Source organism: Lissotriton helveticus, chromosome 2_1, assembly GCF_964261635.1.
Source record: "Lissotriton helveticus chromosome 2_1, aLisHel1.1, whole genome shotgun sequence".
Classification (NCBI taxonomy): Eukaryota; Metazoa; Chordata; class Amphibia; order Caudata; family Salamandridae; genus Lissotriton; species Lissotriton helveticus.
Window position 1 is genome coordinate 1,594,333,497 of NC_136059.1, and position 24,320 is coordinate 1,594,357,816.

General features: G+C 45.4%; 1 protein-coding gene across 3 annotated transcripts in view; it reads right to left on the reverse strand.

Annotated features, from left to right (window-relative positions):
- LOC144818798 (phospholipid-transporting ATPase ABCA1-like) overlaps positions 1 to 24,320 on the reverse strand; it is a 3,252,877-nt gene that overhangs the window by 3,162,637 nt on the left and 65,920 nt on the right. The window lies entirely within an intron of this gene.

The window sequence follows — 24,320 nt, forward strand, 5'->3', positions numbered from 1 at the left end:
TCTTTAAGCAGATGCCTCTCTTCATCGAGGAAGACAAGTGTTACTACATTGATCCATTGACAGGACAACGTGTGAGCAGTGAAGAGGACTGTACCCTCGGGGCAGTCCTAGAAGTGGATCAAAGAGGGCCATTTGTTGAGGCAGAAGTGGCAGGGTGTCCCACTACGTTCTTAGTGGATACTGGGGCTACTCGTTCGACTCTGAGATCAGCGGTGGTTCCAGACTTGCCAATGTCAGGGGAAACTATTCAGGTGGTAGGAGTCGCAAATAAAAGAATGACTAATGCTTTGACAGAACCAGTGTCTGTGAAAATTGGAAACCACATGAACGAACATCAGTTTGTGGTTTGTGACTCGAGTCCGGTATGTCTGTTAGGAAGGGATTTGTTGTGCAAATTGAATTGCACCATATACTGCACCCCGCAAGGAGTGGAGGTACAGACTACCGATGATGATGCTACCTTTAAGGTGGCCAATTCAAAATTCTGTGTAGAACTATATCCTACTCTGACTGTAGAAGATCTTCCCCAAGATTTAAGAGATGCAGTGGCGTCAGAGGTGTGGGATTTCACAGGAGAAGATATAGGATTGATTAAAGGGGTAGAACCGGTAAAAATTTTGGTAAAACCAAATGTTGAGTTTCCAAGAACGCCTCAATACAAATTGTCCCAGGAAACGATTGCGGGAATAAAACCTGTGATCGAGTCAATGATACAACAGGGAATACTGAAAGAAATCGTGGGTAGTCCTTGTAACTCCCCGATTATGGGTTTGCAGAAACCTAGCGGGAAATTCAGGATAGTTCAGGATTTACGAAAAATTAACAACATAGTCGTTTCATGTTGTCCCGTGGTACCGAATCCTTCAGTGATATTGTTTCAAATACCATGTCAAGCAGAATGGTTCACAGTGATAGATCTTTGCCAGGCTTTCTTTTCAATCCCATTGGATGAAGAGAGCAGGTATCTTTTTGCTTTTAAAATGGAAGATCGCGTTTTAACATGGTGTCGAATCCCACAAGGATTCACAGACAGCCCATCCATCTTCGATCAGTTGTTGAAAAAGAATCTCGAAAATCTAGTACTGCCCCAGAACTCGGTTCTGGTCCAGTACATAGATGACCTACTTGTTGCGTCAGAGACAGAGGAAGCCTGTAAAGCAGATTCAATTGCCTTACTGAACCATTTAGCTGAAAATGGACATAAGGTATCTCCGAGCAAGTTACAGTACTGTCTGACAGAAGTACAGTATTTGGGGCACCGGTTAGAGAAAGGAAAACGTAAGGTGTCACCAGAGAGGATTGAGGCGATAATGAAGATGAATGCGCCTACAACACAGAGAGAAGTTAGAATGTTCCTAGGAATGGTGGGTTACTGCCGACAGTGGATAGTTAACTTTTCACTGAAAGCAAAGCCCTTACAGAAACTGACGCACAAGGAGGTGAGTGATCCGGTACCATGGGACGAAGAATGCTTGGTGGCGTTCTTGCAGCTGAGAGACGATTTGTGTCGTGCTCCGGCTCTGGGAATGCCCGATTACGAGAAGTCATTTTCACTCTATTGTTGTGAGAGAGAGGGATGTGCTTTGTCAGTCTTGGCACAGACCCACGGAAATGCCCGTAGACCAGTTGCATATTTTTCCGCTACATTAGATCCAGTAGCCGCAGCGTTGCCCGGATGTCTCAAATCCGTTGCTGCAACGGGTGTCAGCATTGAAAGGAGCGAGAGTATTGTGATGGGACATCCAGTGGTGGTGTATGTACCACATTCAGTTGAATTGCTAATGACCAGGACGAAGACGCAGCATCTGACCAATAGTAGGCTCACGCGCTACGAGCAAGTTATCCTTGCTGCGGAGAACGTGACTCTTAGGAGATGCTCTGTCTTGAATCCTGCTACTTTGATGCCATTACCTACTGTAATAGAAGGCGAAGGATGTGAAGACCACGATTGCCTTGATGTGACTGAACTATGCACGAAACCCAGACCAGATATTGTGGGTGAGCCGTTGTCTGACCCCGATGAAATTTACTTTGTTGATGGCTCATGTTTAAGAGACGATACTGGTCGGTTGAGAGCAGCTTATGCTGTTTGTACTATTACTGGAGTTGTGGAAGCCGCTTGCCTGGAAGGAGTACATTCCGCACAGGTAGCAGAAATTATTGCCCTAACTCGTGCCTGCATAGCAGGAAACGGAAAGAGAGTCACCATCTACACGGACAGCCAATATGGTTTCGGTGTGGTTCACGATTTCGGGCAGTTGTGGTCTCAGAGGGGTTACATGACCTCCTCTGGTTCGCCCATTCGAAATGGAGAATTTGTGCGGCTGTTGTTAGAAGCATTACAAGGTCCAGTGGACATCGCAATAGTAAAGTGTGTAGCTCATACTAAAAACACAGATTTTGTGTCACAAGGCAACAGACACGCTGATGAAGTCGCACGCTATTGTGCGGAACAAAATTATTCTTTCTCAAAGGTGGAAATAGAAGGTGCAGAAGAAAAGACTGAATTAAGTATGATGTTAGAAACTGTAGACACTTGGGAGGATTTAAGAATAATGCAGGAGAACGCACCTGAAACAGAGAAAAAGGCATGGGAAATAGCAGGTTGTGTGCGAAGTGAAATGGATTTTTGGGTTTCAGCAGATGGGAGGGCTGTGTTACCTGAAGAATTAGCAAATCCCATGGCGAGAGAAATACATGGTCCAGTACATCTAGGAAGGGATGCTATGATGAGAGTGTTTAGGCAAACTTGGTATTGCCCTAAATTTAGAATAGCAGCAGAATCAGTATGTAAGCGATGTGTCACCTGCCAACAACTGAACGTAGGCAAACGAACACCAGTCACACTGAGTCACATTGGGAGGTCGGGGGGGCCTTTCAATAGGATGCAACTAGATTTCATCGAAATGCCAAGAGTTAATCGCCTTCGGTATGTGTTGGTGATTGTATGCGTATTTTCCAGATGGGTTGAAGCGTACCCTACACGTAGGTGCGATACACTCACAGTGGCTAAATTGTTGCTCAGGGAGTTGATACCGCGCTTCGGGGTGCCTGCCTCTCTGGAATCGGACAGAGGAAAACATTTTAACAGCGAAATAGTGAAGATGTTGTGCTCCACACTGAATATCGATCAAAAGCTGCATTGTAGTTATCGACCAGAAGCTTCAGGAATTGTGGAACAAGTGAATGGCACATTGAAGAATAGATTGGCTAAAGTAGTGGCATCCACATCTTTGAGTTGGCCAGATGCTCTTCCTCTAGTGCTCATGAGCATGCGCAGCACACCTGACAGGAGGACAGGTCTCTCTCCCCACGAGATCCTGATGGGGAGGGCCATGAGACTTCCCACAGTTCCAACTACTGCCCTATTGAATATTACAGATGATCTGATCTTGGATTATTGTAAAGGACTGTCTGACGCCATCCATTCTGTGTCCCTTCAGGTGCATGCGGCTGAAGTTCCAGCATCGAGGAACCTGTGTCATGACCTGAACCCAGGGGACTGGGTGTTGGTTAAAAAACACGTCCGGAAGAACTGCCTAGATGTTCGCTGGCGTGGGCCCTTTCAGGTAATCCTGATAACGAACACCGCGGTGAAGTGCGGGGGGCTGCCAAATTGGATCCATGCATCCCATACTCGAAGAGTTCCAGCACCTCTAGAAGGAACAGCTCCTATCCCAGACGAAAGCCCGGAAGTGGAAGAAGGGTCGCAAGAAGGGATTGCAGCAGCTGAGGAGGTGTCGGAAGAAGTTGGGAACGCAACGGATTCAGAAGAAGAGCGAAGGCAGGACTGCAGTGAGACGGAAGACGCAACTGAAGGAGAGAGCAGAAGTGAATACGACTCAGACTCAGATCCGTATCAGAGCGACCAAGAACCAAGTGAGAGGACAAGGAATAGGAGAATAAGGCTTGGAGCTGCCACTTGGCCAGCAAGGAGAAGAAGGCTAAGTTTGAGGTCGGCCCAGGAAGAAACGCTTGCTCCTATATCCGAAGACTCAGATCCAGAAGAAGATATCCAGGATCAAGCCGAGGAGGGTCTTAGAAGATCAAGGAGGGTGCGAGTGCCTAGTAGAAGATACTCTACTCCCGACTGGACCTACCTCGTTGCAGATGTCTGGGGGGCACAGAACCGGGAGGATCCGGGAAGTGGACCTGGTCAGAACTGACCCGATCATCACAGTGCAAATAAGGTTTCTACTGCCAGGAGCGGAGACCGAAAGGTTGCTGACACTCAACATCGTTCATCCTGCTCTCCTGAGCGGAATACGAAAATTGATTTTAGAGACAGTTGAGTTTCCAGTTTGTTGTTCACGATATCCAATATTGGAGGGAACTCTTCTTCGTTTGGAAATGCTTGGGCGAGTAGTAGAAATTCTAGGAGCACTCATTGTTGTGGATTAATACCATATTGCGAATGTCTTCAAGGGGGCGCAGAACTGGAAAGGTGAAGAAAGTGATCCTGATTAGAACGGACCCCTTTGTGATCGTGGATGTAGAACTGATAGTACCAGGAGTAGAAATTGAAAAAACGCTAACTCTCAATTTCGTCCGTCCACTTGTCCAAAGCGAAATAAGGAGAATAATCCTAGAAACAGTTGACTTTCCATGTTGTGGTACGAACTGCCCAGAACCTGAGGGAATGATACTTCGGATGGACATTTATGAAGACGTAGTGTCCCTCCTTGAGCCATACATAACTTTAGATGAAAATAAGACTTTTGAAAGGAAATTGTAAACTTGTTGCAAGATAACCTAGCGCCGAGTGGAAGAAGAAAAGTGATAGGGGTTTCCTTTTAGTGGATGGAGAAGGGCTAGGGTTGTCTAATTTCTACGGGACTTTGAACTGTTTTGCGGAAACAAATTGTCAAGCTTCCAAGTGTTCAAAAGAGAGACATTGCGAGAAAGAAAGACTTTTGGCTCAGAAAAGAGAAGAAGTGAATGCTGGAAGAAAGTCGAGAACTACACTGTTTGAGAACATGGAGGCTGGCAACCCGAACCGCAGGGCAAAATGTATAGTTGTTACATTTTTAGGAGTAGTGGTTTCTCTTATAATTTTAGTGGTAACTGTTTCATTCCTAGTGGGACGCGAAAGGGATGAAACTGCAGTCAAGGAGGTCAAGGGAGTGTCAACACCGAAAACTACCATTATTAAGGAAAAGGGAAACATCAATGATAAAGACAAAGCGTTGTTAGATGCAGAAATAAAAAGGCTACATACAGATGAGTCACAGGGAAATTACAAGTCAAATGCTTATGCTAAATTGCTTTATGAATATGTTGATGCCATGGAAGTGAAGGATTGTTACGTTTGTATGCAATTACCAGCTTCTGTGGAGGAGGGTATCAGATACCATCATCTTCCATTGACATATGGAATCACATGCAGTTTGTTGTTGAGCATATTTTATGGACGAGATGGATTTGAGTATTATTTCTCGAATTTCGACTCGACATTGCCAGAGGTCCCGAATTTCAAGCATTTGAACAAATGGGACTATTACAAAAGCGAAGACAGATTACACAAATGGTTTATTCCATGGAAAACGTTAGATACTTCACATGCTCGAAGAAACAATCTGACTTGTCAAATATCAGAAGTTGAGAAAAAGTTTATAGGACAGGTAGATACTAGATACAGGAGGCAGAAGATTTTGAAGGCATCAGGACAATGGGAAACAGATTGGACCAAGGAGGAAAGGGCACATCAAAGAAAAGGTAGTATTGGTCCAATTGCTTTGGATAAGGAGAAACGGGGGAAACTGTGCATTCACAGGAGTTACTCTTATTATGAAAACTTTTATGTAGGTCAAGTCAATTGTGAACATGCCTTTCAATTGGAGTATTACTCTAAGGACTTTTTGAAAGGGATGCAAGCAATTCCAAATGTATATTTTGTATGTGGAAGAAATGCCTATGTGAAGCTACCAGATAATTGGTACGGATCATGCTATCTGGCTGTTGTCTTCCCTAAAATATATCATGTTGAGAATTTAGACACGCCAAAGAAAGAAATACCAACTAGATGGAAGCGAGGGCTGGGTGCAGCAGAAGTAGTTGGAGATGTACTCGGTGCTGCATTCCCTTTCTTAGGACTGATATTGAATGACATTAAGATCAGGAGGTTAGCTACAGTCGTAGATAGGCTATCTGCCAGTACTGCAAGATCATTGATGCTGATAGAAGGGGAGATGCAATCGATTAGGGCAATGGTTCTTCAGAACCGACTTGCTTTAGACGTTCTGTTAGCTAAAGAGGGAGGAGTCTGTAAGGCTTTGAAGGTCCAGGAATGCTGCACTTACATTCCAGACAATTCAAAACCTCTAGAGAAGTATATACGAAACATCACTGCCATACACTACGAAATTGAGGACCTGGCAAAAGTAAATGTGTGGGAAAAAGTAGGTCATGGAATGGGTAAAGTTGGAGGTTGGTTTGCCAACTTAGGAAAGGGTATCGTTTGGTACATACTGAAACCCATCATCATAATTGTGATTTGCGTAATCACTTTGTGGGGATTGGTGCGTTTGTATCAATGTTATAGAACAAATAGGTTGCAGAGAGCTATGAGGAAACAGGAGGAAGAGTTGACAGCGATGCAAGATACTCAATACAAGAGTCTGAAAGCATTAGAGAGTATGAAAAGAAGTGGCACAGCTATGACTTCACTTTGAAGGGTTCTACATTTTTAGTGTCTTGATGGTGATGACCCCTGAAGGTCATCAAAGGGGGGACTGAGAGAGCACAAGTTTGGAAAAAAATGTATAAGTGTACCATATTTACAAGCACGTAGTTAGTTAACATGTACTTTGCACCAGAGTGTTTATATTTAGAAGTGAAATACATAGAATGTTTAAGTAGAGTAACAATAATCATAACTGTGTGAGACTAATGTAGAAATGTTTGGGATGAATATGAAAACCTCACGTTCTCATGTTAAAGGAATAATGTAAGAGTTGAATGTAACTCTAAAAACCAGTATATTGTGTAGGCCTCATGGCAATTCACAAGCAAATCTAAACGTGCTGCTAAATTAATGTGAGACAAGGTTGACATGGTTCTTCTAAATGTACTATTGAACTTAGGGTTAAAAGTATATGCTTTATAGATGTGTTATTTTAGAAACGTATGCTAGTTAAGAATGTTTACTGTTTAAATCAAGTTAACGTTTTAAGAGTGCAGGGACCCGCTTCATGTAAATCAAGTAGGCCTGAACAGATAGTGATGTCTCTTTGATGTGCCATGTGCTCGTTAGAGGAGAAGTCGAGAGGTGTCAAGTACAGAGCTTCGCTTATATTTTACGACCTATAGATATGGTGGAGTTTGGAATTTGAGGCCCACTGCAGGACGAGCTGTATGCAGGTGCGAGGGTCCTAATCAGCTCGAATGAAAGGGACTTTGTTCAGTGGCGCCTTGCGCAGGCCTGTAGGAGTTTCCAGGAATTTCAGGGGGTATCAGCGCACTGGAGAAGAAGCCTGGGAACCAAGGTCAACTTTAACGAGGGTCTTCAAGAGTACCATCATGGAGTTTGCCGCGCAAAGATGTACCACGTGAGGGGCGTCCCAAGGGGCGTTTCTTTTGGAAATGTGATTTGGTATTAGGGAAAGAGACCCGGGAGGAGAGCAGAGCAGATGATTTTGGGAGCCTAAGGAAGCGGATGGGTAGGCAGATAGGCTGATCAGGAGAGACCCATTATCAGAGAAGAGACAAAGAGAAGTGCGTGATCTTCTTAGGAAGTCACCACGGCTGACACCTAGAGGGGTAAAGATCTTGCTAAGTAGGGATGTCACTTAGTATAGTGTAGGGACAGACTAACCTTAATTTTCTTTTCTGTAATGACTTTGAGGTTGCAACTTGTATCCATTTTGGCAACCCTTATGGTTTTTGAGCTTGTACTTATTATTTTGTTTTTCAGACTCAGACTATTCAAAAAGTTCATGTTCATAGTGATACCGATTTATCTTCTTAATCTCATTTTGAGAAGTTTGTATCTTCAGTTATCTCTGACTTTATATTAAATCTTTGAAACTTAAAATTTGGTCAGTGGTCATTTAGAGTGGTGTAAGTTCTTAAATTGATTGATTTATTGTAAGATTACCTTTTACTCAATGACAGGTACCAACGATTCAGTCGACATAGTTTGGGATTTGGTAAGGTAACTAGTAACCAGTAATCCCGCGTTAGCAAGATCATGAGGTAAAATCCACCACAGGGGAAAACGTTATGTTTTTATTTCTTTAAAACACTGGATTTGACATTTTGCTCCGGTTCTTCCTTAAGATGTACTTAAAATTGATTCTGGTGAAACACGTACTGTGTTTAGAATCACTCAAAACCGTTTACATTGCACCTCTCTCGTTCTCTTTCTGGTATGCATTTAGGGCCACCTAAGACGGTAGCTGCCAGTAGTATCCTGAAATAAGCAGCTTGCGTTTGTTTTGTCTTGCTTTGAGGAAAATACTTCAGGTATGTCTCTCATAGTGTGTACATTAAACACAGCAAAAATATGATATCACATTCCCCTGTGCCTTGTTTACAACTCAGGCAAGGCGCCATTTGACTTCTGCACCACCAGATGCTATTATTCTTCTGAGAACTGTCGTCATCAAATGATAGAGAAGGTTGTAGCAAACACACTTCAGAGACTAACAATCATACACAATTGAGGCCTCTGCATATTATAATTACTTACCTGGGCAAGAATGTGTCTATTATGCCCCTGTCTCTCTAGATCAATGGTCTTCAAACTTTTTAAGGCTGTGAGCCCCCAGTGGAAAAATAAATCACCAACCCCCTCCCTACAATTGTTTCACAATTATTCTATTAAATTAGCATTGCCTAAATATGTCTAGACTTATTTAAACATTGCAGTTAAGTTTTGTTACTATTGTAAAAATGCAAACAAATACACTATTGTGATCAGGCAGGTCTTATTTATTTATTTCTTTTATTTATTTAAAACATTTATAGAGCGCGACTGTCACCTGGCAGGTATCCTGGCGCTGTTAGCTACTCCTGGGGTTTATTGACGGGGGGGGGGAATGGATTATGACTAACCTGTTTAGAGGGGTGAAGGAAAGAGCCATGTTTTGATTCGTTTCCTGAAGGGGAGAAGGTGAGGGATTTGACGAATGTCGAAAGGCAGACTGTTCCACAACTTGGCAGCAGCTACTCTGAACGATCTTCCCCCCATCCTAGCCTTCTTATATCTGGGCACTCTCGCCAGGCAGGCAGTTGTGGACCTGAGTGTTCTGGTGGGGGTATACCAAGAGAACAGACGTTGAAGAGGTCTGGGTCCTGCACCATGTAGTGCCTTAAAGACCAGGCAGAGGGCCTTGAAGGCAATGCGTTGCTTCAAGGGCAACCAGTGCAGCTCGGCCAGTGCAGCCGTGGCCGAGGATCTCCTGGTCCAGCCGAGAGCCAGTTTGGCTGCTGCTGACTGAACTCGTTGGAGTCTGTCCAGTAAAGTCGCGGGAGATTCAAGCAGCAGGCCGTTACAGTAGTCAAGGCGACTGAGAATAGTGCACCTGACTACTAATGCTCTGGCGGAAGAAGGTAGCAAAGGCAAGATCTTGCGCAGTGAGCGCATAAGGCCAGAGCAGGTGGCGACTGTTCTTGAGACCTGCGTTTCCATGCTCAGTTGGTGATTTAGCATGACGCCCAAGTTGCGGACATTGGTGACAGGTGGCGGGTTGTTGGAATTTTCCGGGGGCCAGAACTCAGCGGGCAGAGGGCGGGGTATCCGACTCGCGGGACAGAACAATACCTCGGTTTTCGAGGCATTGAACTGGAGGGAGTTCTGGTGCAACCAGCTCGCAGTGTCTCTTAGACAGTCATGGAAGGCTTGCAAGGGGATGGAATCTTGGCCTTCCCAAGAGAAGAGGAGCTGGGTGTCGTCCGCATAGTTTACTGTGGTCATGTTATGTGATTTAATTAACATGACCAATGGTTTCAAGTAGACATTAAAAAGAATCGGGCTAATAGAGGAACCCTGGGGAACATCGTGCGGGACAGGGGAAAGGACCGATTGGAAAGGGGGAAGGGATACAGCTTGTTTTCTTTCGCTGAGGTAGGAGTGAAACCAAATCAGGGCTGAGCCATCGATCCCTGCCTCTCTCAACCGCTGGAGCAGTATCCCATGATTAACAGTGTCGAATGCGGCAGACAGGTCTAATAAAATCAGGGCCACAGCTTGGCCCCTGTCTGCGCGCATTCGAAGCTCCTCCATGGCAGTGAGCACAGCAGTTTCAGTGCCGTGGGCTGGACGAAAACCAAATTGGAATTCATCCAGAATGTGGTGCTGCTCGAGGTGGGTTGAGAGGCATTTACTAACCCAGCGTTCAAGCACCTTCACCGGGAAAGGCAGGAGTGATATGGGGCGGAAATTGGACAAACATTCTGGGTTTAGCGTGGGTTTCTTTAAAAGCGGGGTGATAAGCGCTTGCTTCCAAGGGCGGGGGACGAAGCCGCAGCTAAGGGATTGATTACAGATCATCCGGAGAGTGTGAAATAGTTCGTGCCCGCATGCTTTCCAGATTTTCGGCGGTAGCGGATCAAGGGGGGATCCCGAGGTGATGCCCTGTGCAACACTTTCAAACTCTGTTTGAGAAATGAGAGGGAAAACCAGTAGCCTATTCGCAGGAGGGCAGGCTGACCTCAGAGGGTCAGGGTTGTTGGTGCTAGCTTCGGGAAGGGAGAGATGGGTGTGCAACGAGGGCACTGCCAGATTGTTGATAATAGTCTCAATTTTGTCGGTGAAAAACTGAGCAAGGCTGTCACAAAGGGACTGAGATGGAGAAATGGGGTTTTTAACGCAGTCAGGATGTAGGATATTGTCCAGGATCTGGAATATACTTTTTGGACTGTTGGCCGCATTAGCTATAGTGGCGCAGTAGTAGTTCGCTTTGCTCTCTGCGATAACGAATTTGTAGTCACAGAGAGACTTTTTCCAGAGGATTTTATTGTTGTTGCAATATCCATGTCTCCACTTTCTCTCAGCCTGTTTGCAGGCTGATTTGAGTGTTTTCAGAGAGTCATTGTACCAGGGGGCAGGTGCTCTACCTTTAGGTTTACAGAGTTTAAGAGGGGCAACAGAGTCCGCGATGGAGGTAATTCTCAAACTAAGGGATCTATAATTATCTTCCACCGAGCTGGTGGGGGAAAAACTGTCCTCCACCTTGAAGACTTTGGTGGAAATCCTGAGTTTCTCTTAAGCTTTCCAGTTCCGATAAGAAAATTGTGGTGGCGAGTGATTTTTAGGCTTACGTATTGTGGCATTATTGATATAGAGTTTGATGAGCGAGTGGTCTGTCCAGCTCATAGGTAGAATGTCACCTACTTGAGTTAGACCCGGGCTTGAAAAGATGAGATCGAGCTGGTTACCTGCAGAGTGAGTGGGGTCCTTTATCAGTTGGTGAAGTCCCACACTATCACAGGACCGCAGAAGGTTGTCTAGGCCTGTGTCTAGGCTGCCGTTTGGCCAGAGATTAAAATCTCCTAGGAGTATAAGTTTGTTATGAGAGGTAGCCATGTTAGTGATAGTCGTGAGGAGTGCTTGCTGTTGCGAAAGAGAAAAAGCCCCAGGTGGGCGATAGCAGATAATCACTGTAAAGGTGACTCCTTGGTGGCAGTTTATAGTCAGACCAAGGAGCTCGATTCCGAGTACAGGGTCAATTTCTAAGGTGTTCATTTGCCACGAGGCTCGAAAGATGACGCCAACTCCGCCACCGCGGCCTTTGGGTCTGGGGAGATGAAGAATATTAAAGTTTAGCGGACAGGCAGCTGCAAGGTCAGTTTCGCAGTTTGCATGTGTCCAAGTCTCAGTTAGAAAAAGTACATCCAGATGATGTGAGTCTATGAGAAGGTTGATTTCAGTGGCATGCTTCGGTAAGGAGCGGACATTCAAGAGGCCTCCTACAATTAGGCCCTTGTGGGTGAAGTCGGTTAATGGAGAAGCAGTCTCTTCAAAGGTGAGCTTACCTTCATGCGCATACCTTTGAAGATTAAGCAGTGCATCCCGGGTGTAGCAGGGAGAGTGTGGGCTGTATAGGGCAGGGTTTGTGGCGCTAGGCGCGTCCTTGTCGCGGACGAGCGCAAACGAGCTTGCCTTGGGCGCGCCTTCGGCGCGCAATCGGCGTGCCCGCTGCGCTCGTCCGCTGCGCTTCCGGTATAGGCACATGATTTATGATGGTCGCTAATGACGTAGGAGGGGGTGTGGCCAGCAAGAGATGGGCGTGGCTATCGTTCTCCTCGGCGGTCAATGGCGCCAAGAACGAGTGGGTTTTGTTTTCCCAACAGCTAGTCTTCAGCTGCAGTGGGAATGAGGAGAGTGCAAATAGCAGGTATTCTTAAAATCAATACACAGTACACAATTACAAGTTTTAAAATAGCAATTAAAAACCTCCCGGCTTTTCGCCTCAGGAGTTAGCAGTGCAATGGAGCAGCGCGAGAGTCAGCGCGCCCTATTTATCACGGCCGAGGGGGCGTGGCCAGCAACAGATGGGCGTGGCTATCGTTCTCCTCGGCGGTCAATGGCGCCAAGAACGAGTGGGTTTTGTTTTCCCAACAGCTAGTCTTCAGCTGCAGTGGGAATGAGGAGAGTGCAAATAGCAGGTATTCTTAAAATCAATACACAGTACACAATTACAAGTTTTAAAATAGCAATTAAAAACCTCCCGGCTTTTCGCCTCAGGAGTTAGCAGTGCAATGGAGCAGCGCGAGAGTCAGCGCGCCCTATTTATCACGGCCGAGGGGGCGTGGCCAGCTAGAGATGGGCGTGGCTATCGTTCTCCTCGGCGGTCAATGGCGCCAAGAACGAGTGGGTTTTGTATTCCCAACAGCTAGTCTTCAGCTGCAGTGGGAATGAGGAGAGTGCAAATAGCAGGTATTCTTAAAATCAATACACAGTACACAATTACAAGTTTTAAAATAGCAATTAAAAACCTCCCGGCTTTTCGCCTCAGGAGTTAGCAGTGCAATGGAGCAGCGCGAGAGTCAGCGCGCCCTATTTATCACGGCCGAGGGGGCGTGGCCAGCAAGAGATGGGCGTGGCTATCGTTCTCCTCGGCGGTCAATGGCGCCAAGAACGAGTGGGTTTTGTTTTCCCAACAGCTAGTCTTCAGCTGCAGTGGGAATGAGGAGAGTGCAAATAGCAGGTATTCTTAAAATCAATACACAGTACACAATTACAAGTTTTAAAATAGCAATTAAAAACCTCCCGGCTTTTCGCCTCAGGAGTTAGCAGTGCAATGGAGCAGCGCGAGAGTCAGCGCGCCCTATTTATCACGGCCGAGGGGGCGTGGCCAGCAAGAGATGGGCGTGGCCATCGTTCTCCTCGGCAGTCAATGGCGCCAAGAACGAGTGGGTTTTGTTTTCCCAACAGCTAGTCTTCAGCTGCAGTGGGAATGAGGAGAGTGCAAATAGCAGGTATTCTTAAAATCAATACACAGTACACAATTACAAGTTTTAAAATAGCAATTAAAAACCTCCCGGCTTTTTGCCTCAGGAGTTAGCAGTGCAGTCTTGCTACCGTTTACAGGTATTTAAAGGAATTACTGGGGGTGGAGTCCCTTCCCTTTTGACACATACTCCCAGCTTTGATACAAAACATGTTAGTGGTGCCCCAATATAGAGCAGTTTACTGCTGCTCATTTTTTTCAGCTTAAATTAAAGCCCTGTTATCAGCAAAAGGCTTCTTTTGACCAGAGCCTGGCGCCACCCCTGGATCATTTGAGGCCCCCCTAAGGGGGCCCGCCCCCCAGTATGAAGACCCCTGCTCTAGATGGTGTGGGAAGGTGGTAACAGTTAAACTATATGCCACACAGGCAAGATAAAGTATTTTTTATTAAAGAATAGGGAAAAGAATACATTCCAAGGAGCTGCATGGTCCTGCATGGGAAATGCATTGCACAGTGGCGATTCTGATGCTAAACTGCGAGGCGATGTATCACACTGCATCAGTCCTGCTTCGACCACAGCTGGGTGCAGACCGAGCACCTTTAGGCCCACTTCCAAGAGTTTAGGACCGGGTTGGCACCACTTGGGGGAAGGATTCACAGCAGAGACAGCCAAGCTGCTGGGTTCAAGGTGGCCGGAGACTTTTCTCCCCTGAGGAGCTGATCAGGAGGCCAGCCAACTAGCCCTTGAAGACACTCTGGTAGTCCTGGGTTCACAATGCAAGTACAGTCCTTTTCACTCAAGCAGCAAAGCAGCATGGCAGTATTGGAGTAGAGTATCAGGGAGCAGAGCAGCAGTCCTCCTGACAATAGAGCAGCACAGGAGTCCTTCTGAGTCTTCCACAGGTCCAGCGGTGTACTGAAGAGCTGGGTCTGAGGGTTCACTATTTAAACATGGTGCCTACTTTGAAGTAGGAGAAAGTTCTGGAGGTTTCCACCCCAAAGGCGTTTGAAATGTCTTGCCTCTGTGACCTGGCCCCAGCTTGTCTGAGGGCACAAACTACTAGTGTGAAACCCTTTGTGCGCATGCTGAGGCAGAACCTTTGTGATGTGCAAGTGTGGTAAGCGACAGCTCCTCCCCCTCACCAAGTCAGAGATGGCCCATCTTGGGAACAGTTATTTCCTATTTGGGTCACCGTCTGGGAGCAATGCAGAAAGACCAACTGCCAGATTCACCTAGTCATGTGACTCAGGATACAGGCTGCAGGCATCAAATGATTGGGACAAGAAAATGGCAGCTTTCTAAAAGTGGCATTTTTGGAATTATGACTTAAAATCCGACTTTAAAGAGGGTTTTAAATTACAATTCTCTAGAGACCAAACTTGACATTTCTTTCTGCTCCCCTTTGAAAGTTATCACTTACAGGTAGACCCGGCATCCTTTAAAAAAAATGTTTTTTAATTGATTTTCACAATTTAATTAACTAATCACCACTGCGTCCCTGCAAATTGAGGGACGACCCTCTGGGCGCAATTCGAAGTTGAAATCGCTTATGCGATATTTTCAGTCTGATAAATATAATCCAATCGTTGTATTCAATCAATAAACATCATCCAATTTGGGTTATAACTGGTATATTTATTCCATCTTCTATAGTTTCAAATTGTCATGTTGTACATCACATTCAATTTATATCCGATATTCTCGCAAGGTCCCAATGCATTTCATGCCATCAGGCACTTCATCAGGGGAATCTGTAAATTAATACAGTAATTAATTATAGTAGGCACTTATTTGACACTCTAAACCCACATGGTATCCGAGTTCACTTCGTCACTATCGTCTACAGTTTAAAATTATGCGCCACTAACGTACTATGCACTCGTCTTGTGGAAACACCATTTTCACGACGAATTTCACAGGTCATAACCGCGCATAATACTCATAGTGAATGAATTTAGAATATACAATTAAAAATTTTTATGATTTATGAACAGCCATTATCATTTTCTTTTATGACGTTGCTGCCCACTTGCTGTAAATTTGTACAATAGTTTACTGTCATACTAATGCTTTATTTAATACGCATTGTACTTTGTAAGTGTAAATTATTGGAGACATGTTTTGAGAGGTAGATTCTCACTATTGTTTAAACAGGATGTTATAGTATTTTGTTATACGAGATACGAGAATGTGGGTCCTCATCATATATATTAATTTACAGATTCCCCTGATGAAGTGCCTGATGGCACGAAATGCATTGGGACCTTGCGAGAATATCTGATATAAATTGAATGTGATGTACAACATGACAATTTGAAACTATAGAAGATGGAATAAATATACCAGTTATAACCCAAATTGGATGATGTTTATTGATTGAATACAACAATTGGATTATATTGATCAGATTGAAAATATCGCATAAGCGATTTCAACTTCAAGTTGCGCCCAGAAGGTCGTCCCTCAATTTGCAGGGATGCAGTGGTGATTATTTAACTTGAACACCTCAAGGAGGACGAGGTGATACCTCTGCGGCACGCTACAAAAGAACTAAACTGGAATCAATAGCCTGTGCACAGTCGTAAATCCTTTGTTCATTACTTCACAATTTAATTAACAAAATAAAGAACACATAGTGTTCATAGCATTACTGTGTAGCAACACAGTGAAAATCATGTGATACCATCCTATACAGCAGTGTATTATATACAGATATGGCAAGAAGACTCGTGCAATACCAGATATAGTTCACACGTAGGTTTTCTCGACAGAAGGACTAGTTGTTAAACACATTAGTCCTGAGAGAAGGGTGCACAGCACAAAACACTTATACCTTTACAAATTTGCAGGCCCAGGAGGGTTAGCCGGTTCCGGAGTGGGAGGGCCATTACTACCCTGCTCTGCCAAGAGATACATTTAGAGTGGTTGCCAGATGTCCACGGGCTGAGAAGCCTGCGGTTTCAGCTGCGCATATGTGTCATTGGTGGTGTTACAAAATGTCATACTATTAAGCCATGCAATGAGAGTAGGGGGGGGCGCAAGCCGGGCCACTTGATAGCTATTTCACGCTTGGCAAGAAGAAGCGCTATGGCAACAAAGTGGAGTTCGGATTTCGGGAGATCATGAATATATCCTAATAATGTCAATAGAGGCCTTGGCGCAATCTTAACATCCACCAACTGGGACAACTACCTAAAAATCGACCTCCAATAATCCTCAAGACTAGGGAAGGTCACCTCAGGCACGTGTGCGGATGAGAGGGATTCATACGATGCAATTTACTAAGGGTCATGTATGCCCTCCACAGAATGTTGAAATGTTGCAGTTTATGCTTGGGGTTGGGAGACATGTGGCGTATTTGAGTATAACACCGCCTCTACTGCACATCCGTCAGGGGGACCCAAGATCATGTTCTTATGCTGCCCGCACACTCACATCACGGCATGGGAGCAATGGCACTGCCGCCTTATACATCCGGGCCACTAAGTGGCTCCCATCACCATCCTTAATAACCCCAGTTAAAAAAGTGAAGTCCGGGGGCTCCAAACGATTACTGTCCACACATGCAAGCAATGCCCTCTGCACTCTCAGTAGTACAAAATGGTCCATCATAGAGGCCGAGTGGAGAAGGGGGTCCTCTGTGTGTGAGAAAATATGCTCTCTCGGGAACAGGTCGCCAAATGTGGTCATCTGGAATTTGGCCAATGAAGGAAACCCTTGTCAGAAAATATGGCCTCACCCCAGAGAAGTCATACTGTAGCTTACGGATAGTTGGAAGCTGGACCAGCAACCTAGGTAGATTGTGTAGATTCCTTTTGCAAGGCACTGAATTAATGAAATTACTTCTATAGCGCACAGCTACTCACAAAGAGTGTCCTGGTGCTTTAGGTAAAGATCAAGTTGGAACCATAAACCAAAACAATGCTGACACCACAACAATCTGAATATGAATGTTTTCAGCTCTTTTTAAATATATTTTCTTCTGATATAAACCTCAGATATACCAGAAACTGATTACACATTCCCGTTGCTTTGATGGAAAAGGAGGAACCTCCCCTCCATTGCTTTTGAAAATGCAAAGTGGCAATAAGTCTGGCATTCCTGGAGCAAAGATGTCTACCTGAGAAGTATTCCCTGATCCATTCCTTGATGGTTGGATGAAGGGCAGTGAAGTGAAGGATTATCCAGGACTTTATACCATATATGATTGCACAAGAGCACATGTTTAGTCTTTGTTTTGCAGATCTGAGCCAACACCTTACTGACAGTAAACTCACTGACCCCAGGAAGCTTGTTATGGAGGCATAGAAGGACCTACGGTGGCAAGCGAGATCCAGGCTGCTGGCGACACCTCTGGTAATCACCTGTTCTATTGGGAGAATGTTCTCCTGTATGGCAAGCCTAATGTTCCTGAGGCCGGTGCAACCCTTGCGTTGGTATTCCCCCAGTGCTACATGGCCTTCCTACTAGAGCTGGCTCGTGATGTTCACCTGGCAGGTCATCTAGAGCAGGAGAAGACCTTTAAAATGTTGTCACCCTCTTTTATTGCAAAGAATGAGAATGGCCTCATGTTATGCAGGTCATGCACTATTTGCCACACCATCTGCAAGTAAGGAGGGAAGCACAAATCTCCCCTGAAGCTATTTCCTGTCATTAGCTCTCCATTCGAAAGGGTGGGCATCAACATTCTTGGGCTTCTGGACCCTAAGATAACCTTAGACAACAGGTTCATCCTGGGCTTAGTTGACCATGTCACCTGGGACCCGTAGGCTGTACCTCTGAGGTCAGTGATTTCGTCCACAGTGTCCAGGGCACTGATGGGGATATTTACCTGTGTGGGGTTCCTCAAGGAAGTAGTGTCTAATCGCGATACCAACTTCATGTCTGCGTACATGACGGCCATGTGGGAGGAGTGTGGCGCAATATAAAAGGTTTCCACACTCTACCATCCCCAAACTAATGGCCTTGTTGATAGGCTGAACAATGTGAATGGCATGATGATAGGCCTATCGGAGCCCTTGAGTCGGGAGTGGGGTGTCCTCTTGTCATACTTGCTGTTTACGTACAAGGAGGTACCAAAGAAGGGGGTTGGATTCAGCTCCATTGAGCTTCTGTACGGGCACTCTGTGTGAGGTAATCTAAACCTGGTGAAGGAGGTTTGGTAGCGAGCTCCCTGAAAAGCCCCCCAGGATTTGGTCAGCTACATGCTGGCACTCCATACCCAGATCAAGCAATTCTGAAAGAAGGCCAAAGGGAATCTAGAAGCCTGCCAGAAGGTCATGAAATAGTGGTGTGACCAGAAGGCCACTCTGGTCAAGTTTCAGAGTGGCCTATGAGGTGAAACAGTGTAATATTGAGTTCACCTCCCTGGTGGACCTCAAGACTCCCAGGAACCCTTTAAGGGTTTTGCACATCAATCACCTCAAACCCCACTTCTATAGGTCTGAAGTAGGGGTGAGCGCAAAATCCGTTCCGCTCGCGGATTTTGCGAATTTTCGGTAAATTCGCGATCCGCGAACTCCCGCGAATTTACCGAGAATTCGCAAATCCGCGAGCGGCGGATTCCGGGGGCAAAAGTTGAAGCCTGGCTGGCCTGTTGTAACTGTTTTACGATGGCGCCGGCAAGCTGCCAGCGCCATCCTAAAATAGTTACTAAGTTAGCTTCAACAGGAAGCTCTAATAGATAAAATAAAGCAGGTGCTCGAGCACCTGCTTTATTTTATCTATTAGAGCTTCCTGTTGAAGCTAATTTAGTAACTATTTTAGGATGGCGCTGGCAGCTTGCCGGCGCCATCGTAAAATATTTACAACATGCCCTTCCTGTGACTTCAGTGACTCATTCATCAGCCCAAAAACAATTGTGAGCGTCGTCGAGGCTGGGCAGGTGTGCCTTCTTCCCAAATCTACAGTCGAAAATCAGCTGTGATGCTGGATAGAGGCCTTTGCATCCTTGACTTTCACGAGCGCAATCCTCGTGCTGTTCCTGTGGCCCGGAGCTGAAGGGACCCCTGTACCCCTCGGGGGGATTGCATAGTAACACACACATGGTCGCTGAAACTAGTTGAAGCTCAAATGCAGTGACTCATTCATCAGCCCAAAAACAATCGTGAGCGTCGTCGAGGCTGGGAAGGTGTGCCTTCTTCCCAAATCTACCGTTGAAAATCAGCTGTGCATGTGCACTCGCATGGAAGCCCCCCCCCACACACTCGCAGTGTGCACCGTCTTCCTGCCATTGACCCACTATGATGGACAGCTCACCCAAGGGACCCCTGCGCCCCTCGGGGCGATTGCATAGTAACACACACATGGTCGCTGAAACTAGTTGAAGCTCAAATGCAGTGACTCATTCATCAGCCCAAAAACAATCGTGAGCGTCGTCGAGGCTGGGCAGGTGTGCCTTCTTCCCAAATTTACCGTCGAAAATCAGCTGTGCATGTGCACTCGCATGGAAGCCCCCCCCACACTCGCAGTGTGCACCGTCTTCCCGCCATTGACCCACTATGATGGACAGCTCACCCAAGGGACCCCTGCGCCCCTCGGGGCGATTGCATAGTAACACACACATGGTCGCTGAAACTAGTTGAAGCTCAAATGCAGTGACTCATTCATCAGCCCAAAAACAATCGTGAGCGTCGTCGAAGCTGGGCAGGTGTGCCTTCTTCCCAAATCTACCGTCGAAAATCAGCTGTGCATGTGCACTCGCATGGAAGCCCCCCCACACACACTTGCAGTGTGCACCGTCTTCCCGCCATTGACCCACTATGATGGACAGCTCACCCAAGGGACCCTGCGCCCCTCGGGGCGATTGCATAGTAACACACACATGGTCGCTGAAACTAGTTGAAGCTCAAATGCAGTGACTCATTCAGCAGGGCAAATCCGCGGATCCGCAAATCCGCAAATACGCCGATTTTGCGGATCCACGATCCGCAAATCCGCAAAATCCGCGGATCGTGGATCCGCAAAATCCGCCCATGCTTAGTCTGAAGTAACCATGCCTTTGGCCTAGGATGATGAAGTGAAGGAGGAGAGTGAACTTCTCTATGACCTCCTTCCTCCCGAGGAGAAGGATGAGTCATTGGAGGGTGTCAGCCTCTCCTCTGACACTAGAGAAAAAGAAAGACTGCCACCAGTTGCTGGCCAGTTTGCTGCTCTCTCTTCTGTCTTACCCAACGACTCACTACATGGGCCGCCCATGATATTGCTACTTGGGACAGTATGCATGTAAAGAGTAAAATCTACAGTCTATTTGATAAGGTGAGGTCCAGCATAAAAGATGTTGTCTCTAAAATGCTGGCACTTGGGGCCATTGAGCCCACAAACAGTCCTTGGTCCAACCCAGTGGTTTTGGGCCCCAAGGCTGCTCCTCCTGGTACCACCCCAGAACTTAGGTTCTGCATGGATTACCGGGGACTCATGGCAGTCATAAAGACTGATGCATACCTGATCCCCCGAGCTGATGAGCTCATAAAACGGTTGGGAGCTGTCAAGTTCATCAGCACGTTTGATTTAATGTCTGGATACTGGCAGATTACCCTGAATGAGGGGTCCAAAGAGAAGTCCACGTTCTCAACCCCAAAAAAATACTTCCCGAGCTGGATAATGTCCTTCAGGTTGAAGAACGTCCTGCCACCTTCTAGAGGTAGGTGAAGCAGGTCCTGGCTGGATTGGAGAACTCCAGTGCTGCCCACTTAGACAATATTGTGGTCCTTAGTTCTAGCTAGGAGGACTGGTTGTTTGAGATTTAATAGAACATTGATTTCATGAAATACCATTTCAGCTAAACTCTTTAATGAAAATTTTCAGAATGAATGGCATTTACCTTTTCATGGCAATTGAAATTGGCTTTTGAATGCTTATTTTTTAAGTGTGAATACAATGGCTGCACGTGATACTTTAAGAAACAGTTTTGGCTGAGATATTTATTTCAGTGCTTTACTTAAGGGGATATTATTTAATATTTATAACTTTCACATTGTTAAACAATGTTTGAAGTTCACTGACCCATCACCACTTATAAACACCATACAACGCCGACCCCTCACAACCCCTAAACACCATCATTTCTTGCCCACTAAAATCATCCCTTCCAACACTTAAATTGCACTCCTTCCTGAAGCCTAAAAGCCCTATTTTATGCCCTTTGTACCCTAAAAATCCATCATCACTGAGCCATATATTAACTGACTACCCCAACTCCACCTATTAATGATCCTTAAAAACCCCTTTCTATGCCTAAACCCCACCCATCCCATACCTTTTAAAACGCAGCAACACACCCGAAATCCACCCATCCCTGAACCCTAAAAAACCCTCACCTTCCTTACATTCCAGCCATCAATGACCCATAAAAACTCCTCATAACCCTACAATACTCATCACAGAACCCTAAAAATACTATTTCTACATCTACAATCCACCCATCCCTGAACCCTTAAAACCCCTCACCACCCTAAACTCCACCCCATCCTAAACCCTGGAAAACTCTTCACTACCCCAACCACTGCCCGTAATTGAAACTTAAAAACCCTCACCAGCCCTAAACCCCCTCCATCCATGAACGCTAAAACCCCTCAACACTCTTATACTTCACCCATCCCCGAAACCTAAAAATATCTCACACACTTAAATGACACTCATCTGTGAACCTTAAATACCCCTCACATCCCTTCACTCAATGAATCTCTGAACCCTCAACATCCCTATCTATGGCCAAATTACAATTATCCATAACCCCTAAAATCCCATCATGACACAGAAAGTTACCCCTCCCAGAACCTCAAAAACCCCACAGTAGTCCAAAACTCCACTCAAGCTTACATTATGAATGTTTCCATAGAATTATCTTTCCTTTAAAATGTTCCCTTTAATTTTCAATGTTTTTGTATTTCCCTAACATTTTCTTTCATTAAAACAATTTTTTTATGATCAGGTTTCCTCCAATGTGGTTTCCCAGTTTTCATTTTCCATGAATTCACAAAGATCAGGGAGGACCACCTGTGCTACCTCAGGAAGTGCTTCAGTTTCTGCAGACAGCAGGCCTGACTATCAAGGCCAGTAAGAGCCAGCTAGGGCAGGGTTCAGTGGTCTACTTGGAACACTAAGTGGGAGTAGGCTATGTGCAGCCTCTCCAGGCCAAATCCAAACCATTGTGACTTGGGAACCCCCAAAACCCAGACCAAGGTAGAGACTTCGGAGGCCTCATTGGATACTACAGGAGATTCGTCAAGGGGTATGGCAAAGTGTTGCTCTTCTAAGGCACAGCCCAGACGGAGGCATGCCAGAATGCTTTTTATACCTTGAAGAAGGCCATGTGCACAGCACCTGTGCTGCAGGCCCTGTTCTCTAGAGAATTCATTATGCAGACAGATGCCTCAGAGCATGGCATAGGGACAGCTAAACAAAGAGGGCCTGGATCAATCTGAAACCACCACCAGTAGGAGTTTACTTCCCAGGGAACAGAGGTGGAGTGAAATATATAGGGAAGCCTTTGCAGTGGTCTAAGCATTGATTAAGCTGAGACTATACCTGTTTCTTGCTCACAACCAGGTTCAGACAGACTACAGGCCCCCAGACGGCTGAAGCAGATGAAGGGTGAGAATCGTAAACTCTTGTGGTGGTCCATCTTCTTACAGAGGATGGACTTTACGGTAGAATACCTTCCTGGAACAGACCACACCAATACTAATGGTCTCTTCAGGTTTTTCAGCCTTAGTGATGACAACTCCAAGGGATTGGGCAGTTCTACCTATTTTCAGCTGGGGAGAGGACACATGTTCAACCTTGCATCCTTGATAAGGTTTTTTCTCTAACTTTTTGACTTAAATCATCCTGTTATCCTGACTTTGTTTTTGCTGGATTTAGGACTATGCATACTTTACCACTGCTTGCAGGCCATTCAATAGTGAAAAATGAATTCACTACCAAGACATGTAAAACGTAAAAGCATGTGCCCTTGATGTTAAATACACTACATTCTGCCCTCTGGGATTCTCAGGGACTACCCTAGCGGTGACTTTATGTATTAAAAAGGAAGGTTTGTGCCAGCAAAAGGTTTATTTTGTCAGTTTGAAATGTCAGTTTAAAACTGCACAAACAGGCTGCAATGGCAGGTTTGAGGCATGTTTTACAGGGCTACTTAAATTGGTGGCACAATCAGCGCTTGGGACTTATGAGTAAAATAAAAGTTATAGGCCCATGTCTCACTTTTACCAACTTAGATTATTTGCTGTTTTGGCTCTCTGGGCACATATCAAAGTACAATTATCTGGGCACCAAGTATCATTGTGTTTATGAAATTCATCTGTATGTATTTTTTGGGTTGACTTTGTTGGAACATTAGTGTAATTTATGCCAGATATACAGATATATTGTATATTGAAGAAGAAAGACATGGGGTCAGAATGTATAATTTCAGACTTGCTGGATGTGAAAGGAATGGAGTTTAGTTGTTACATTGTTAATAATAGATTTCCTTATACCTTTGATGTGTTGAAATTGCCTGCCCCAATTGTCTCCTCACAATTGCTGTAAAAGTGTATACAGAAAATTTAACTATAAAATGTGTAGTTACTACATCACAAAAGTGATGGATATTCCATCTGTCAAATTGCATTCCCATTGTATCCACTGGAATTTGTAATACGGTGGACGAGATATGGGTCACATTTGTGGTGGAGTATCCCATACACCAAACTCGTAATCAGGCCCTACGTTTTACCAGGAAATATTGATATCAAAGGCCTGTCTTTCGAAATGATGGTGCCAAGTGAATGGGAAGGAGAAACCATTAGGTTTTTTAAAAAGAACCCTCACCCACCAACCTCGTTGATGGCATGCTTCATCACTGGGTTCCCACCTGGGCGACTGATTGCAACCCAGGTGTGCTATGACGCATGATTACAGTGGAGCGGGTGATTTTTGTG